The 17,621-nt window shown below is 45.9% G+C and overlaps 1 protein-coding gene across 6 annotated transcripts in view; it reads right to left on the bottom strand.

Annotated features, from left to right (window-relative positions):
* HMG20B (high mobility group 20B) overlaps positions 1 to 14,824 on the bottom strand; it is a 282,791-nt gene extending 267,967 nt beyond the window's left edge. For 3 of the 6 annotated variants that reach the window (XM_073543403.1, XM_073543409.1, XM_073543412.1), the window contains exon 1: positions 14,669 to 14,824. The gene's annotated coding sequence lies outside the window, so the exon portion shown is untranslated. The other 3 variants (XM_073543406.1, XM_073543404.1, XM_073543407.1) reach the window with 3 other exon arrangements.
* Positions 14,825 to 17,621: the final 2,797 nt, after the last annotated feature.

Raw genomic sequence — 17,621 nt, 5'->3', positions numbered from 1 at the left:
TCCGAAGAGGTTCTGCAGCACTGGAATCGGTGGAAATGCGTAGGCCAAGCAAAAGCATCCACTCCCCTGGAGTTGGCCCTGGGATTCAGGGAAAATAGGCCTTGACCTGCACATTTTGACCTGAAGCAAGCAAATCGATTTCTGGTAGGCCCCATCTGTACCAGCATCTTGAAGACTCCTCTGTTCAGGCTCCATTCCCCCGGCTTTATGTCCTGGCGACTCAGGAAATCTGCCTGAAGGTTGGAAGACCTCTTTAGATGGACAGCTGTCAGGGAGAGAAGGTTTTTCGGCCCAACAGAATTTTCGGCCTGAAATGCCCCTTAGGGCCCCGTCACACATAGTGACGCACCAGCGATCCCAACAATGATATTACCTTGTAAGAATCGCTGGTGTGTCGCTACATGATCGCTGGTGAGCTGCCAAACAGGCAGCTTCATCAGCGATCAGCACCAGCGACACGGGGGTAACAAGCGACGCACATCGCTTAGTTACCCACTGTGTACCTTAGTTACTAGCGCGCTGGTGCAGGGAGCTGGTAACCAAGGTACACATCCGGTTTCTAAGCAGCACGTGGCACTTAGAAACCTGATGTGTACCTTGGTTACCAGCTCCATGCACCAGCACGCTGGTAACTAAGGTACACGTCGGGTTTCTAAGCGCTGCGCGCCGCTTAGAAACCCTGCGTTTACCTTAGTTACCAGCGCGCTGATCGCTGATCTCCCGCCTGTCACACGCAGCGATGCGTGCTGGCCAGCGGGAGACCAGCGATCAAAAAAAATGTCCTGGCAATTTCAGGACGATCAGCGATAACTGGCAGGGGGGGCGGTCGCTGGTGTCACACAAAGCGATCTCGCTGGTGAGATCGCTGTTGCGTCACAAGACTTGTGACTCAGCAGCGATCTCGCTAGCGAGATCGCTATGTGTGACGGGGGCTTTAGGCTGTTGAACCTTGTACTCCCCTGATGTTTGAGGTGAGCAACTGCAGTCATGTCTGAATAAACTCAGACGTGACATCCGGAGATTAGATTGCTTGCTGCCAGAAGAGTTCTTCCACCACCTTCAGCTCTCTGAAGTTTGATGACCTGGCGCTTATCTTCTGGTCCCAGTGTCCCTGGAAAGGAGTATGAGATACTATGGCCCCAGAGACCAGTTTGCTGGAATCGGATGTTATCGTAACCAGAGGGGATCGTGACCAACTTGTGCCTCTGCAAATATTTCTGGGGTTCAACCACCATGCCAGGGAAGTCCTTACACACTCTGAAGTGTGCACTCTCCTGTTCAGAGCTGGTATTACCGTTCCAGTCAGAGGATGTGAGCTTGAAGAACTCTGGAGTGGGCCTGTGCCCAGGACATTGATTGAATACAAGCAGTCATGGAGCATAGTATTGACATGGTTTCTTGAGGGGTAAGGGACCTCTGTTCTCTGCGATCTTTGCCATCATAGTCAGGCGATGATCTTCCAGGAGAAAAGACATCTGTTTCCCAGAGTCTAAAAGGACCCCCAGAAACCTTTTTGGTTTTGGAGGGCTGAAGCTGAGACTACTTCAGATTTGGAAGCCACCTCAGAGAACGCAGAATATAGAGATACCTTGATACATGACTCTTGATAATCTGAGCGGAGGAGCCTACCACTAGCAGATCGTCCAGGTAAGGTAGGATGCAGATGCCTTGTCTCCGGATACATGATACAGCCTCTGCCATTATCTTGGAGAAGACTCTTGGCACCAAAGAGATGCTGAAGGGGAGCACGTTGAACTGTAGTGCCTCACCTGCTGATTCTGCAAACCTCAAATACCTTCTGTGCCGAGGAGGAATTGGTACATGGAAGTAAGCATCTTTCAGGTCGATAATTGCCTTGAAGTAGTGTGAGCCTATCAGGGGAATGACCGATTTCACCGATTCAGTCTTGAATCTGCAATAGAAAATGTGTCGACTGAGATTCTTTAGATTTAGGATGATGCATGCCTCCCCTGAAGGTTTCTTCACCAAGAAAAGCCAGGAGTAGTGGCCTGTTCCCCACTCCTCCAGTGGTACTGGGGAATCTGCTCTGGTTAGAGAAGAAAAAAAAAAAAAAAAAAAAAAAAAAAAAAAAAAATTTCTGGCACAATAGTAACAAACAGAAAATAACCAGTCCGTGTAGCACTGCGAGCACACCCGCGCTCAGCTTAGTGTCTCCAGCAACACATACATGGAGGTCTCCACATCTCCAGCCACAGACACTGAATGAGGCAGCTGGTCTCCATTTTACTAGCCAAACCATGCCCCTGGGTTGGGGATATGTGAGCGGTCATTCCCGCTCATCTCTTATGACTGCTTGTAAAACCCGGCCCTAACAATCCTCTCAGCACTACATGCTGGAGCATACTTCAGAGCTCACATCACCACAGCCAATAACTGATGACATATCTCCTCTCAAGGACTTGTCCAGCAGCTATATATTATACAGCTCTGGCAAAAATAAAGAGACCACTGTAACATTTTCAGTTTGTCAGATTTCTCTATAGGCATTTGAGTAAAATTGTGAAAAAAAAAAAAAAAAAAAAAAAAACCAGGATGGCACTCACCGTTCATGTGAATCAAATCACTTTATTTCACATACACAATGCTCCCATGCCTATGCCATGTGCTGGAAGACGGACAACAGCCGTTTCGCACTCAATATGCTTCAACAGGTCCTCCGGAGGAAACTCGTTACATGGAGGATAAAATCTTCAGCACAATACCTGATAGGTGTGGATATTGATGTGTTTCTGGAGCCTAAGCTCCCTGCTTAAAGGGAATCTGTCACCCCTTTCTTGAGATATCATATAATGATATCATTCAATTTTGTGTCATGTAAGGATTCTCTTAGTACTTTTGCTTCCCCCTGAGCCAGCACCTTTCATGCATAAATACTTTATATCGGTTCAGATGTATGTAAACAACCGCTCTCCGGTCTGCTGGGCGGGGCTTATTCACCTGCTCCCCCCCCCCTCCCTGTCTTGCTCTACGCATTTCTTGTGTAGAGCAAGACAGGGGGGGGGGGGGGGGGGAGCAGTTGAATAAGCCACGCCCATCAGACCGGACCGTGGCAGTTTACTACATCTGAACCGATATAAAAAAGGTATTTATGCATGAATGCATGAAAGGTGCGGGGGTCAGTGGGAAGCAAAAGTACTAAGAGAATCCTTATGTGACACACAATTGAATGATATCATTATATGATATCTCAAAAACAGGGGTGACAGATTCCCTTTAAATACTCAAAACTGGTGAGCACACCGGTAGAAGTAATTAACATGATTATTCTAAAATGTGGACGTGAAAAATACACGTACAAATACAAAAAAAAAAAAAAAAAAAAAAAGTAGAAAAGCAAAAGATTTGTACAGACCAATACATAATTACAGTCATGGCCAAAAGTATTGACACCCCTGCAATTTTGTCAAATACTCAGTTTCTTCCTGAAAATTATTGCAAACGCAAATTCTTTGGTATTATTATCTTCATTTAATTTGTCTTAAATGAAAAAACACAAAAAGAATTGTCCTTAAGCCAAATTGGATATAATTCCACACCAAACATAAAAAAGAGGGTGGACAAAAGTATTGGCACTGTTCAAAAAATCATGTGATGCTTCTCTAATTTGTGTAATTAACAGCACCTGTAACTTACCTGTGGCACCTAACTGGTGTTGGCAATAACTAAATCACACTTGCAGCCAGTTGATATGGATTAAAGTTGACTCAACCTCTGTCCTGTGTCCTTGTGTGTACCACATTGAGCATGGAGAAAAGAAAGAAGACCAAAGAACTGTCTGAGGACTTGAGAAACCAAATTGTGAGGAAGCATGAGCAATCTCAAGGCTACAAGTCCATCTCCAAAGACCTGAATGTTCCTGTGTCTACCGTGTGCAGTGTCATCAAGCAGTTTAAAGCCCATGGCACTGTGGCTAACCTCCCTCGATGTGGACGGAAAAGGAAAATTGACAAGAGATTTCAACGCAAGATTGTGCGGATGTTGGATAAAGAACCGCGACTAACATCCAAACAAGTTCAAGCTGCCCTGCAGTCTGAGGGTACAACAGTGTCAACACGTACTATCTGTCGACGTCTGAATGAAGAGGGACTGTATGATAGGAGACCCAGGAAGACCCCACTTCTTACCCTGAGACATAAAAAAGCCAGGCTGGAGTTTGCCAAAACTTACCTGAAAAAGCCTAAAACGTTTTGGAAGAATATTTTCTGGTCGGATGAGACAAAAGTAGAGCTTTTTGGGCAAAGGCATCAACATAGAGTTTACAGGAGAAAAAAAGAAAAAAAACACGGTCCCTACAGTCAAACATGGCGGAGGTTCCCTGATGTTTTGGGGTTGCTTTGCTGCCTCTGGCACTGGACTGCTTGACCGTGTACATGGCATTATGAAGTCTGAAGACTACCAACAAATTTTGCAGCATAATGTAGGGCCCAGTGTGAGAAAGCTGGGTCTCCTTCAGAGGTCATGGGTCTTCCAGCAGGACAATGACCCAAAACACACTTCAAAAAGCACTAGAAAATGGTTTGAGAGAAAGCACTGGAGACTTCTAAAGGTGGCCAGCAATGAGTCCAGACCTGAATCCCATAGAACACCTGTGGAGAGATCTAAAAATGGCAGTTTGGAGAAGGCACCCTTCTAATATCAGGGACCTGAAGCAGTTTGCCAAAGAAGAATGGTCTAAAATTCCAGCAGAGCATTGTAAGAAACACATTGATGGTTACCGGAAGCGGTTGGTCGCAGTTATTTTGGCTAAAGGTTGTGAAACCAAGTATTAGGCTGAGGGTGCCAATGCTTTTGTCTGGCCCATTTTTGGAGTTTTGTGTGAATTATGATCAATGTTTTGCTTTTTGCTTCATTCTCTTTTGTGTTTTTTCATTTAAGACAAATTAAATGAAGATAATAATACCAAAGAATTTGTGACTGCAATCATTTTCAGGAAGAAACTAAGTATTATCTGACAAAATTGCAGGGGTGTCAATACTTTTGGCCACGACTGTATAATAAAGCTTTACAAAGCTTGAAACAAGCAATATCATGAAATGTTGTTGAGCAATGATAAAGAAGAATAGTATAGCAGAATCAATGGAAACTTAGAATAAATGCCTTTAATGTAATTAGGCTAGGCAATTAGACATGAAATAGCTGGAGACCCAGAAAACGCAAGCAATATACATTATAAAATGCAAAATCACATCATCTGCCTGACATTAACAATTAATTTGTATAGAATTTCTAACAAATTGACTGGTAACATAACCCCACATCAGTATAATAGAGGCAGTGAAAAAGCTTCCAAAAAAAAAAAAAAAAAAAATATAAGCCAAGTTATACGGTAATTTGTGACTAGGGTCCTAGAAAAGTGCATATAAGATGCGGTGTAGAGATTTTTAGTGGTAGACAATTGCAACATTCACTTGTTGCTAGCAAAAAATTTGCATTTAATAAAAACAGCAAGGAAACTTCCAAATTTAAGAGACTCAACATGCATGAAAGGAAAACTACATTATAATTTAACAAAAAAAAAAAAATATATATATATATTTATTTATATATACACACACACACACACACTCACTGGCCACTTTATTAGGTACACCATGCTAGTAAGGGGTTGGACCCCCTTTTGCCTTCAGAACTGCCTCAATTCTTCGTGGCAGAGATTCAACAAGGTGCTGGAAGCATTCCTCAGAGATTTTGGACCATATTGACATGATGGCATCACACAGTTGGCGCAGATTTGTCGGCTGCACATCCCTGATGCGAATCTCCCGTTCCACCACATCCCAAAGATGCTCTATTGGATTGAGATCTGGTGACTGAGGAGGCCATTTGAGTACAGTGAACTCATTGTCATGTTCAAGAAACCAATCTGAGATGATTCGAGCTTTATGACATGGCGCATTATCCTGCTGAAAGTAGCCATCAGATGTTGGGTACATTGTGGTCATAAAGGGATGGACATGGTCAGCAACAATACTCAGGTAGGCTGTGGCGTTGCAACGATGCTCAATTGGTACCAAGGGGCCCAAAGAGTGCCAAGAAAAAATTCCCCACACCATGACACCACCACCACCAGCCTGAACCGTTGATACAAGGCAGGATGGATCCATGCTTTCATGTTGTTTACGCCAAATTCTGACCCTACCATCCGAATGTCGCAGCAGAAATCGAGACTCATCAGACCAGGCAACGTTTTTCCAATCTTCTACTGTCCAATTTCGATGAGCTTGTGCAAATTGTAGCCTCAGTTTCCTGTTCTTAGCTGAGAGGAGTGGTACCCAGTGTGGTCTTCTGCTGCTGTAGCCCATCTGCCTCAAAGTTCGACGCACTGTGCGTTCAGAGATGCTCTTCTACCTACTTTGGTTGTAACGGGTGGCAATTTGAGTCACTGTTGCCTTTCTATCAGCTCGAACCAGTCTGCCCATTCTCCTCTGACATCAACAAGGCATTTCCGGCCACAGAACTGCCGCTCACTGGTTTTTTTTTCTTTTTCGGACCATTCTCTGTAAACCCTAGAGATGGTTGTGCGTGAAAATCCCAGTAGATCAGCAGTTTCTGAAATACTCAGACCAGCCCTTCTGGCACCAACAATCATGCCACGTTCAAAGGCACTCAAATCACCTTTCTTCCCCATACTGATGCTCGGTTTGAACTGCAGGAGATTGTCTTGACCATGTCTACATGCCTAAATGCACTGAGTTGCCGCCATGTGATTGGCTGATTAGAAATTAAGTCTTAACACACAGTTGGACAGGTGTACCTAATAAAGTGGCCAGTGAGTATATATATATATATATATATATATATATATATATATATATATATATATATATATATATATATATATATATATATATATATATATATATATATATATATATATATATATATATATATATATATACACACACACACACACACACACCATTCACTTGCTGCTGGCAAAGAATTCGCAATAACCGGCTAGCAAGGTTTATTTCCGTTAATTTAATAAAGACAAGAAGGAGACTTTCAAATTTAAGAGACTCAACATTCATAAATTAAAAATAGAATAAGGGTATGTGCACACGCTGCGGATTGCGCTGCGTTTCCGCAGCGTTTTTGGCCGCTGCGGACCCGCAGCAGTTTTAGTTGCGGTGTACAGTACCATTCAAATGGTACAAAAAAACCCGCTGTGTAGACGTTGCGGAAAAATCCACGCGGATTTGCTGCGGTTTTGAAACCGCAGAAAGAATTGACATGTCAATTCTTTCTGCGGAATCCGCAGCGGTTTCCTATCTCCACCATTGTGGAGATGGTGAATCCGCAGGACCAAACCACAGGTCTTTTGACCTGCGGTTTATCTGCGGTTTTTGCAAAATCTGCGCGGATTAATCCGCAGCGGATTCCGCAGCGTCTGCACACACCCTTAAAGTACTGTCACACTTAGCGACGTACCAGCGATCCCGACCAGCGATATGACGCGGTCAGGATCCCTGGTACATCGCTAAGTGGTCGCTAGTGAGCTGCCACACAGGCAGATCTCACCAGCGACATCGCTGGAGACGGGGGTCGCTACTTACCTGTCACACTAGACGATCCTGCATCCTCCCGCCCGGCTCCACGCTCCTCTCTCCACAGGAAGTGCCGCAGGAAGCTGACGACGAGAAGCGGTCCTGAACGTTCTCGCGCGATCAGCGATAACCAGCGGGGGAGCAGGTCGTAGGCAAGTATCAGACACAGCGATATCGCTATAACGTCACAAGTTATAGCGATATTGCTAGCGATATCGCTTAGTGTGACAGTTTTTTAGTCTTACCAGTAATTCGGTTTCTAGGAACCTTCCACGACAGCCATATCGGAGGATGTCTCTCCACCCTAATGGGGGACAGGAAATGCACAAGAGGTTAAATAACCCTCCCCTTCCTATTACCTCCAGTGTTTTTTCTGTACACACTAGCATGTATAGTTACCACCAAAGTGTAGGAATCATCCAGTAGAGTATCAGATAGGGAGGGAAATTAGTGCTGTTGTGGAAGATTCCTAGAAACCGAATTACCGTTAAGACATTCTATTTTCTCTAGTCACCTTCGACGAAAGCCATATCGGAGGAATACCAACAACTAATTACTTAGGGAGGGACAACAGCCTGCAGAATGCCTCTGCCAAAGGTTAAATCCATGCTGAAATTTAGTCTATAATGTCTGGTGAATGTACGGACAGACGACCAGGTGGCAGCTCTGTATATCTGCTCCGAAGATGCGTTCCCGCTTTCTGCACATGATGTTGCTATCGAACGAGTAGCGTGGGCTCTTAGTGATGTAGGAGACGGAACGTTCTGTGACGAGTAGGCGAGGTTGATCGCTTGCTTGATCCAATTCGCGATTGTAATTTTTGCCGCCTTTTTGCCTTTATTTCGTCCTGAAATCTGAATGAATAAATTCTGATCAATCCTCCAACTCCAGTGCAGAAATGGCCTTACCTGGACGCCCTCAGACCAGGGTTTAAATAGCCGAGGGCCACCAGCGTGTTCTATGCTCCTCCTCCCCTGGTCCACAGGTGGGGGTAATCACGATCACCCCTCATCGCGGCTGATTCCGCAGCTGTTAGCAGCCGTCCTGCTCACCCGCCCCGTCTGGGGTCGCTGGCTCCGCCCCCTTGATCCCAGTTCACCTTGGTGGCCCGTGGGTGGGAGGGGGCGCAGTAGTTCAGCTCGGGGTCCGAGACGCCGCCAGCCTCCATCGGCGACCGCCATACTAGTCGCATAAGCGTTCCAGTCGGAACGCTGGAGTGATGAACCGGAAGTTCGGCGAAACGTCACTTCCGGTGCGCCAGCCGCTGTGGGGAAGACGACGCCGGGGAGCTCACAGAGGACCCCGGCCACACGTCGCCGCCTTACTTTACCCCCGGGGGCGCAGGAGAGACGGGCAGGAGTCCCGAGTCGCGCCGCAGCGGAGACGGGAGCGGCCTGTCATACGGAGGAGAGCGGAGCCCCCGACCGTCGGTCGCCCGGCTTCCAGGTATTCGGTGTAGTGCGTCCAGTCGCCGGCCACGGCAGCACTATCCGGACCTCTTCATGCCCCATAAGGGACAGGAAAAACACTGGAGGTAGTAGGAAGGGGAGGGTTATTTAACCTCTTGTGCATTTTCTGTCCCCCATTAGGGCGGGGAGACATCCTCCGATATGGCTGTCGTGGAAGGTGACTAGAGAAACACTGCGTTATAATTTGCCAAAAAAAATTTGTGAATAGCAAAAGAGCAAAATATGCCATACATAGAACCAAGTTATAATTTGTAGTTAGGAGCCTAAAATAACCTGTATGACGATTTTTCAATGCTGATAGATTGCAACTTTTACTTACTAACCAAAAATTTACAAAAGGCGAGTAATGAAGTTTCTCAATGTCAAAGAAAGAGAGAGGAGGCTTCCAAACTTGAGAAACTCAACATGCATGAACGGAATACTACATTATAATTTGGCAAAGAATTGTAGATGGCCAAGAGCAAGGTATTCCATAAATAACTTGATTCAAAAAATATCCAAAAATGATGTATTATAATATTCAGTAAAATAGCATCGTATCTTCTCTTTTGTTTAAACCTAGCGGTACCCTAGTATTTAATTTTAACATCCACCATGCCTCCCTGCTTCTCAATATAGTATTAGTGTCACCTCCTCTGTTAGATTTAAAGATTTTTTTTTCTATGGCATATACTTTTAGCGATTCAAGGTTGCCACAGTGGCAATCTAAAAAGTGCTTCGAAATTTGTGATATGTTCCTATCAGGACTTGCGTTTTCCACATCATGGATATGTTCTCGAATTCTGGTATTAAATTGGCGCTTTGTGCTGCCAAAATATTTCAAATGACGAGACACATTCCATGATGTCAACCACATTTGAGGTCTAACAATTCATGAAGGTTTTTATTGGGAATGTTTTTTGTCCATTGGAATCCATAAAATTTGAACACTCAAGAAAATTTACATGTTTTGCAAATTTTATTACCACACGTGAAAAAGCCTTTTGTATTGAGCCAACCTGTAGTATTTGATTTGGGGGATTTCCAGCAACTAGGTGAGTGTATTTGGCCCAACGAGGGTGCTCCCCTAGATCCAATTCTATATCCATCATTGCTATGTCAGGGTCCTCCTTGAGAATGCATAAATTATTTTGAATGATTCTCCTGATCAAGGAATGCTGGTTGTTATATTGGAGAACTAGTGTAACAGGACCAATATTATTGTGACCTGTTTTTTGTGTTTTGAAAACGTGATCTCCCCTCAACTATTTTCTCAGCTCTGTTTAGGCTCCAATTGGTGCAACTCCTCTTACTTAAATCTTTTAATTTTATTAACCTCGATGTTATAGCCTGTTTGTAGATTACAATTGCCTTGTGTCCTGATCATTACTGATACTTATAGTGTTCTTTGGGTGTCTTATTGATACCTCTCCATTAACCAGGCTTAATGTCACCCTACAATAGCAAGGTGACATTAACCCCTTATTATCCCATATGCCACCCACTACAGGGCAATGGGAAGAGAGAGGGTAGGTGCCGGAATTGGCAAATCTTACAGATGTGCCTTTTCTGGGGTGGCTAGGGGCAGATAACCATGGTCCCACTCTAGGCTATTAATATTTGTCTTCACTCACTGGCTTTCCCTCTCTGGTGGAGAAAATGGCACAGGAGCCCACGCCAGTTTTTAATTTAACACCTACAGCTCCAATTTTCACACACACACAAAAAAAATAAAGGGAACACTCATAACACATCCTAGCTCTAAATGAATGAAATATTCTCATTGAATACTTTGTTCTGTACAAAGTTGAGTGTGCTGTCAACATAAATCACACAAAAATCACCAATGGAAATCAAATTGGTACAAAAATTTGATTTCCAATGATGATTTTTGTGTGATTATGTTGACAGCACGTTCAATTTTGTACAGAACAAAGTATCCAATGAGAATATTTCATTCATTTAGATATAGGATGTGTTATTTGAGTATTCCCTTTATTTTTTTGAGCAGTGTATATAAATCTAACGGATATGCAATGGTTTACTATATGCAAACCATGTCTCATATCCTGTCGGGTTCTGCAATGATTTTACAGAAACTGACAGTTGAATTATCACCTATTCTGGGGGGGGGGGGGAATGGGAGCTGCACCATAGATTAACATTGGTCAAAGTGCTATGTGATTTTTTTTTCACATAGCACTCGTCCGTATTCTACAGTAGTATGACTCCGGCCTGCCATTCTTTATCAAGTACTGCTTAACATCTCAAATTTCAATGTGCCCTCCTCACGCCTGAGATCAGCATTCATTGTCACCTCTGGAGGGGCGACAGTGTGGTAATGGTAATCTGGGAGACCTAGTAGTTGAGCCACATGCGGAATGTGACTGTACAACTAATGAGCCACGGGGGGGGGATTCAGTTATGTTTACCGATGGCCCACTAGACTAGACAACCGAGAGCATGAGCCCTTTATGGATGGATCGCGGTATGGCAGTTTCTACACTGGATATGCCATTTCCCTCCATGAAACCATAAAAGCAGAACTGCTGCCTCCACATGTCTGCCTAGGAAGCTTAACTACATGCCTTAGAAGAAGCCTGCAGACATGCTAAAGACTAGCTGCACCATTTATGCAGACGCTATACTTTCACAACTATGGACCTTTATGGAGAGTGTGATCATTCCTCACAGCGGCAGTTAAGCCTATCAAGAATGAAAAATCCATCCAACTCCTGATGGAAGACCTAATTTTACCCGACAAAGTTGCCATAGTGAGAGTCAAAGGCCATGCAAAGAAAAACTCAACCACAGCAAAAGGCAACCATCTGGCCTACCAACCAATAGGCAACCCGGCCCATGGACAGAATGCTTGCCCCTTGAACTCTTCTCAATCAGGTATACTCCCAACAAAAAGACAGGCCTCAGCCCATATGAGGTGTTAGCTGGGTCAGCCTCTAGGCTAGAGTTGTATTTTCCACATCAGCTCCAGATGCAACATTATACGCCGCCTTCTTATGTTACTGCACTTACAAGACGCTTGTTTTAACATATGCTCACGAACTTACCATTTTCTTCCAGATGCAGATTCTATGGTAGGGAGCCAACCCCTGCAGCTTGGAAACTGGGCGGTGCTCAAGAGACGTCAGGAGAGTCCGCGAACCTATAGTTGATGGACCCTTCCAAGTTCTGCTGACAACAGATGGCTGTAAAGCTCAAGGGAAAACCCAACTGGATCCATGCCTCACACTGCAAGAGGAGAGCTGACCCAAGAAAGCCAGCCAATGATGTGGATGCACACCCTGGGAGACAGTTACCACTTTATAGTTTAATACCTCAGAACCTGTAGTCAGTTATAAATTTGACCTGTGTAACATGGCTTCCTGCCCTAGGGTGGAGTGGTAGCATGGGGACACCTATACTCACCCAAAAGTATTGTTTTCACTGCCGCAAACACTGGTTATGGGTCTGATTGTGAGTCCTGGAGTATGGTGGAGTGGAAGACTGGGCATACAAACCTTCCATAGCCTGATAAGAGACAGACAGCAAAGGTAGAAGCCTCCTTACTAGAATGACTGTTAGGCTACGGCCACACACTATCAGTATTTGTTCAGCATTTTTTCCTCAGCATTTGTAAGACAAAACCAGGTGAGGAACAATCAGAGGACAAGGTATAATATAGAAACAAGTGCACCAGTTCTGCGTGTTTGACCCACTCCAGGTTTTGGCTTCCAAATACGGACGTGAAATACAGACTAAATACTGATAGTGTGGCAGTAGCTTTACAATCAGAATATGTGTCCAAATGTACTGTAGGCTCCTGCCTTACCATTAAGTCTGACAGCCGTCTTCACTTAAAAAAAACTTGACAATAGAGAACCCCTCTGTTACCGACACAGGATTATGTGATGGGCATAAATATCCCAGGGAGACACTGACCAATTAGACACTTCTCTTAAGCCCTTAGTGACATCGGATGATACTCACATCGGATGTACTATATCCCCCACTTTGATGTGGGCTCCAGTGGTGAGCCCACCTAAAAACCTGGATATGTCAGCTGTTTTGAACAGCTGACATATGCCCGCACTAGCCGCAGACAGAATCGCGATCTGCCCGCAGCGATTAACTAGTTAAATGCCACTGTCAAACACTGACAGCAGCATTTTACAAGTGCTTCCGGCCATCCGTCATGTGATCGCGGTCACGGGTGTGTCTGCATGACATCCAGAGGTCCCCTTGAGACCTCTATGGTTGTTGATGCTGGATTGCTGCGAGTGCCACCCTGTGGTCGTCGCTCATAGCAAGTTTAACTGCCACATACAGGCGATCCGAGCATCTCCTCCTCTATGTAGCAGAGCTGATTAAGTTGTGGCAGCTTCACGCCTCCCATGAAGACTAAAAGCATGCGAAAAGTAAAAAAAAAAAAGGAGCCTAGATATGTTGGTGTCTAAGAACTCGTAATGACCTGGAGAAGCATAATGGCAGGTCAGTACTTCACCATGCTGTGGTTTTAATTACATCCAATCACATTTGATTCTGACCTTCCTATAAATACAGGCTTCACCAGGTTATTAGCCAGAGGTAAGTGTTCACACTAGGCAGTTAGATCAGGGACCCATCCGATCCTCGAGCTCACATTTTTTGGCCAAATTTTGTGCTAAGCATCTCGTGTTTGTCCTCAATTTCAAAAGCCATTACGCTACTCACACTACCACGTATTTCAGATTGATGTGCCCTAATGCAATTGAGTGCAACCATTTCCTCATTTTGATAGGTCAGTTTAGCACTTAGGGAACCTAGCAAAAAAGCCAAACAAAAAACAAGTGTGGGATTGCAATTTTTTTTTGCAACTTCACCGCACTTGGAATTTTTTTCCCAGTTTTCTGTTACACAACATGGTAAAACCTAATTGTGTTGTACAAAAGTACAACTCATCCAACAAAAATTAAGCTCTCACATGGCCATATTGACGGAAAAATAAAAAAAGTTACGGCTCTGGGAAAGGAGGGGGAGCGAAAATCGGACACTCAAAACTGAAAAAAAAAGCTTCAGTTATGAAGGAGTTAAGAAAATCAGGGATCAACCTATTCTAAATAAGATGAGACCACGCAACCTAATACTTTCATAGACTCATTCCCGGTTCCCTTCTCTATAAGCAACCAGACAAACCCCCATTGCTTTCTCTTAATCTGCAGCACTGCTTGTATCCCGTTAGAAACCCTGAAAATGGAAGGCCCGAGAAAGTTAGCCCCGACTGGGGGGGGGTGAGGGTGTTGGCCGGCGAGGCCCGACTCGGGGGAGTTCCCGGGGGAAGCATTCCTCAGCACTCACATGATGCATTCCCACACGGAAGCAATTCTACATCCCATGGATTACAGAGAGAAGGAAGAAGTGGCCACCTGCAAAGCTTGAGTTCCGCCAGTACTCAGGAAGGCCACACTGCGTCCTGTGCTGTGACAATTTCCTGCGGGGCTAGGCACAGGCCAATGCGCCAGCAGCCGCTCATGCAGAGGAGGACGTATCCAACTGGGGGGAGGGAGTACCCCAGCCAAGACAATACCGGGAGGCAGAAGCGCTCCTCCGAGCAGCACCGATGCTTCCCATGCAAGGCATTCGCTGGCGCATCATTTACCGATCAGCCCCACTAACCTCACGTTCGTCTCTCTCAGCCGTGCTTGAATAGCCGCCTCTCGCCGCTACTATTGGTTGAGCCGTGTGCCCCGTTGCATCGTTCCTGAAATCTGATAGGTTGAATAGTGCCCCTTTATATTATGAGCCAGAGGTGAAAGGTGCATGCTGATAGGATAAAGCTGCCAGATACAGCGCTGTGTTCTAAAAGGCAAGCTTGTGATTGGCAAATGTAGTTGTCACTCAAAGTGACAGTGGCTAGGTTGTGCTGTGCTTTTGAGCCACCAATCACTAGTCAGATTCATCCTAGTGGAAGGGGGTGCTTAAAGGAACAAGTAATGCTGGAAATAAACCTCACGGAGGGACAAGGTGAGAAGTCGGTATGTGGAGAATGGAGCCTTTCCTGTGAGCTCCTCCCTCCTCCAGCTTTTCCATTGTGGAGAGCTGTGTGATGAGGAGACCAGAGACCAACCCCCTGCTCAAAGCAGGATTCACTAAATCATCCCTGTCAGATGTCTGTCCAGCCTCTGTTTGAAGACTTCCATTGAAGGAGAACTCACCACCTCTCGTGGCAGCTTGGTCCACTCACTGATCACTCTGTCAAAAAGTTTTTTCTAATATCTAATCTGTGTCTCCTCCCATTCAGTTTCATCCCATTGCTTCTAGTCTTTCCTTGTGCAAATGAGAATGAAGATGATCCTTCTACAATGTGACAGCCCTTTAGATATTTGTAGACAGCTATTAAGTGTCAGATTCCTGCAGCTGCACAGCAGGAATCCAGAGCCATACATCCAGCGGTCTCCCATTGCTTTCCAACCACTCAGGGACCTGCACAGCGATCCAGACGCCCTGCTCAGACCAGCTCTCTGGGTCTGGATGTTGCTGCCACCTCTGGAGCTGCAATGGTAGCGCAACCTGCTTTGCAGGAAACCACTCCAGAGGCTAAGGCTGTGTGCACACGCTGCGGATTATGTGCGGATTCATCCGCGCAGATTTTGTAAAATCCGCAGGTGAAACCGCAGGTCAAAAGACCTGCGGTTTTACCTGCGGATTGCTCTGCGGTTTTGCCCTGCGGTTTTTCATCTCAATGGAGGAGATGGCAAACCGCAGGAGAATCCGCAGAAAGAATTGACATGTCAATTCTTTCTGCGGATTGAAAACCGCAGATAATCCGCGCGGAAAATTCCGCACCGTCTGCACTGCGGTTTTTGATAACCATAGGGAATCATGGTACTGTACACCGCAGCAAAAACTGCTACAGGTCCGCAGCGGCCAAAACCGCTGCGGAACCGCAGCAAAATCCGCAGCGTGTGCACACAGCCTAAGTCCTCTCGCCGCGCTACTGGGCATGCCCACGAGACGATCTCCCAGTGGAGATCGGGGGTCACGTGCTCAGATCCTTGTCCTGATCTGATTAGCCCATCTCAGAGGCCTGGAAATGTTATGCGAGGCTTAGGTCGAAGGAGGCTGACAAAACCCGGGCCCCTGCGGAGTCCCTCAAACTAGGGAAAACCCTGTCTGACCCTCAACCCAGGGTTTTTGCTAAAGGTGCAAATGCCTGAGCCTCCAGCCTCCCTTATCTCCTGCTCAGCCCTAAGCTGAACCCTCCACCCTCCACCCAGTGAGTTGTCAAACCACCAAAACCCACACAGTAATGACAGACAGGGAGAACTCAAACCACACCGCGCCGCAACCACACAGGACAATACTATAATGTGAACAGGGCAAAACAAAGCACAAATATTGGAAGACGAAAAGGTAACAATGGATCATACGACACCAGCTATGAATTTCTCTCTCCAACACCTCCACTCCAGACCGGAACCACTTGGCACAAAACACAAGCTATAATCGGCGACGCCCACAGGCCAGAACGACTATTTAAAGACCGTCGGCGTGACCAAACATCCCACCTGATTTCCAGCTAGATTAACCCCAGATAACCTGAGTAAAATCAAGCCGGCGCCACTGAGGCTATAGTGGACGGAGATGGAACTACCGCTGCCTGCCGGACGCTGTGGTGTGAACAGCGTCCGACATGACAGTACCCCGTCTTCTACGAGGGACCCCAGGGCCCTCAAGACTCATAGGACCCGGCTTGTCCGGATGACGGCGGTGAAAGGAACTGACCAGCCGCTCCGCATGTATGTCTGAGGCTGGAACCCAAGACCTCTCCTCCGGACCATACCCCCGCCAGTGCACCAAATACTGAAGAGTACGGCGCAGTACTCGAGAGTCCACCACTTTGGAGACTTCAAACTCTAAATTGCCATCCACCATGACTGGAGGTGGCATCGGCGTCGTGTCCACAGAGCCTACCACCTTTTTCAATAAAGACCTGTGAAACACGTTGTGTATCTTGTATACCGCAGGAAGCTCCAACCGAAAAGCAACCGGGTTTATGATGGCAGCAACCTTAAAAGGGCCAATAAACCTTGGACCCAATTTCAATGATGGAATTTTGAGTTTTATGTTTTTAGTAGCTAACCACACCCAATCACCCACACACAGGTCCGGACCTGGCACGCGTCTAGAGTCAGCCACACGTTTGTATCTTGCACTCATGCTCAGCAATCGCTGTTTCACACTCCTCCAGACCGATGATAGTTGAACTCCTAACCGGTCCTCCTCTGGGACGCCCCCAGAGCCCCCCTGATGCAAGGTACAAAATTGAGGATGGTGCCCATAAACACAAAAGAACGGAGACTCTCCCGATGATTCTTGGCGGTGATTATTTAATGCGAACTCGGCCAAGGGAAGGAACGTCGACCACTCCTCTTGGTTGTCAGACACAAAACATCGCAAATACTGCTCCAGATTTTGGTTCATGCGCTCAGTTTGACCATTTGACTGCGGATGAAACGCCGACGAATGAGACAACTTGATCCCCAATCGTGAGCAAAAAGCTTTCCAAAACTTCGCCACAAACTGGGTACCCCTATCAGACACTATGTCCGACGGAACTCCGTGCAGT

The sequence above is a fragment of the Dendrobates tinctorius genome, unplaced genomic scaffold (assembly GCF_039654945.1).
Source record: "Dendrobates tinctorius isolate UK_male_01 unplaced genomic scaffold, ASM3965494v1 ptg000132l, whole genome shotgun sequence".
Taxonomy (NCBI): domain Eukaryota; kingdom Metazoa; phylum Chordata; class Amphibia; order Anura; family Dendrobatidae; genus Dendrobates; species Dendrobates tinctorius.
The sequence above is the reverse complement of the archived record's forward strand: the minus strand, read 5'-3'. Positions and strand labels throughout refer to the sequence as shown.